Here is a 2,626-nt window from a genome sequence, read left to right as displayed (position 1 = left end):
TACGGAGGGAAGTCGCGTGGATTGTGACAAGACGGCTACCCCACCCTGCTTTGAATTAGGCCCAGACTTATAAGTTCCCTCTAACTTACTATGTAATGCGAATCATTTTCGTTTAATAAATTACCGTTCGTAAGTGTTGAATAAAAACTTCTGTCAAGATTTGTCCTAAATATGAGATATGTTTTAGCTTTTCCGCTACGTAACTGTTGGTGTGGAATGACTCTTTCTTCATCATTTTCTTCCAGTGGTGGGTACAACAACAAATCGCGAGCACTCATTTTAAGAAACGTGCGTCTACTAGAACGAACTGTTCACGACTGAGCTGCAGGCTACTTGCACGTGGAATGCTTCTAATAAAAAACTTTAACTTCTATTTTCTCCATACTATAGTGAGATGTGACTTTTCCTTCAACTTTAAAAACGATTTTAATATGCTAGCTACATTTAATACACAGCAACGTATCACCTAAATAACTAACCATATGTAAAGTAGCCGGTGATGACATTCATTCCAAACCCCTCAAATTTAATGCTGCAGAGTTCTTGAAGATTAAGTATCACAGTAACTATGACCAATACCGAAGAAACAGCCACTTCATCTTCGAGCTGTGATATGAAGCTAGAAGATACGATAGAAATCAATCTTGGGCGCCAATTAGTTTCCTCAGAACCGAATGTCAGGTATTATATACAGTAATGAAGAAAACACGCAAATGCGAAACAAGGCGTTTTTAATTTTTTAAAGGAAAATGAGAATCTCTGTCGAAAACTCCAGTTGATGTGGCTTTGCGCCGTTTACGTACAGTATTTTTTTACAGTTTAATGAGCTTTCATTGTTTACAGAGCGAAAATTGGAAAACTCATTTTTCTCATGTAGTGCAATCAGCGGCTTCGTGCAAACCGCTAGTTACTTTCATGCGCGGACATCTCGCTTATTACTGATCATTATAGATTTGTAACTTTGGTAGTGCACAAAACATGCAGCTAAAATTCGCAATTAATAAAATAAAAAAATCGTATCCGTTCGCCTTTGGCTTCTGACACAGCTGTTTACTCGGTTTCGGTATGGCAGACTTCGCGCATGCGCGCTAAAATTTGGTGAACGGATTGCGGCCGAGTGTGCATTTTGTGTTCTGTTCTGTGGCCTTGGTGTCCACAGTGGAGTCGTTGTTGGACTTCCGCATGAAGCGGTCTTGCGCAGCCGCGTCACGAACAAACTGTATGAAGAAGTTGCTAGGAAGTGTAATCAAGAGTTGAAAGGTTGCGTTGGTTCGTAACAGAAACCTGTTTGAGTAATTCAGTTATTTCACGGAAAGACGCGCGGAATTATTTCTGAGACTTGCCCCTGTAGCCGAGTGGTTCTAGGCGCTTCAGTCCGGAACCGTGATGCTGCTACGGTCGCAGGTTCGAATCCTGCCTTGGGCATCGATGTGTGTGATGTCCTGAGGTTAGTTAGGTTTAAGTAGTTCTACGTCTAGGGGATGATGACCTCAAATGTAAGTCCCTTAGTGCTTAGAGCCATTTAGTTCTGAGATTTGTAGTTGAAACAGTGTTGCTTTTGTGAATCCGTAATTTACGTGGAGGAACATATTGACAGTAGAAGGTAAATGAAAAGATTTCCGTGACCAGTGATAACCTGTTTAATCAGGTGGAACATAGCAATGATTACTGCAGTAAGACTGTGAGACTGAATGAGTTTTGATATTGTTATGGAAGCGTGTTACGTACTAATGGGACAATAAAAGAAAGTAATTTTACTCGTACTGTTGTTATTTCAAAATGGTAGTTTCCATTTTTTAACTTAAGAACTTTAATATTTGAAAAGTATAAGAGACACGTGGTCCGATTAATTTCGTAACGAAGCGTGTTCTCTCAGTAAAACCACCAAAGTTGAGTCCGATACCAGCAAAAATACGTTTATAAAATGAGAGTGACAGGTACAGCCGTGTTACATTTGGCTCACAGCGCAAAGACAACCGCTTTTCGGTGAAGAATGTTAACTACGTTCCTTTACAATTTATGGGATTACAACCACTTTCTTCGTTTCCCCGTTCTGTTTGCGAATTGTGTGTGGGAGAAACTCTCGGTAAATCTCTGCATGAGCTATAACTTCTCTGGTTTTCTCGTCACGGCCATTTCGCGAGGCGTATATGGAAAGCAGTGAGTGATATGTTCCCCAGAACGTACTCCCCAGTTTGAAAAAATTCGTATGAAATTAGCAATTTCAAATTCTATTAGTAAACTTACGGGCAACGGCCTTGCCGCAGTGAATACACCGGTTCCCTTGAGATCACCGAAGTTAAGCGCTGTCGGGCGTGGTCGGCACTTGGATGGGTGACCATCCAGGCTGCCATGCGCTGTTGCCATTTGTAGGGGGGGAACTCAGGCTCGCGATGCCAATTGAGGAGCTACTCGACCGAACATTGGCGGCTTCGGTCAAGAATACCATCATAACGACCGGGAGAGCGGTGTGCTGACCCCACGCCCCTCCTATCCGCATAACACGGCGATCAGATGGTCCTGCTAGGTCACTAGTGTCCTGAAGGCGGAGTGATTTTTTTTTTATTAGTAAACTTATGCCCTTACGAGGAAGATATTTCCCAAAGGACTGGAGTTCACAAACAAC

General features: G+C 42.2%; 1 pseudogene; it reads left to right on the top strand.

The window, feature by feature from the left end:
- The first annotated feature begins 2,248 nt into the window (after nt 1–2,248).
- On the top strand, nt 2,249–2,366 carry LOC124597572 (annotated as a pseudogene).
- Nucleotides 2,367–2,626: the final 260 nt, after the last annotated feature.

This window comes from Schistocerca americana, chromosome 2 (genome assembly GCF_021461395.2).
Source record: "Schistocerca americana isolate TAMUIC-IGC-003095 chromosome 2, iqSchAmer2.1, whole genome shotgun sequence".
Lineage (NCBI taxonomy): Eukaryota > Metazoa > Arthropoda > Insecta > Orthoptera > Acrididae > Schistocerca > Schistocerca americana.
The sequence above is the reverse complement of the archived record's forward strand: the minus strand, read 5'-3'. Positions and strand labels throughout refer to the sequence as shown.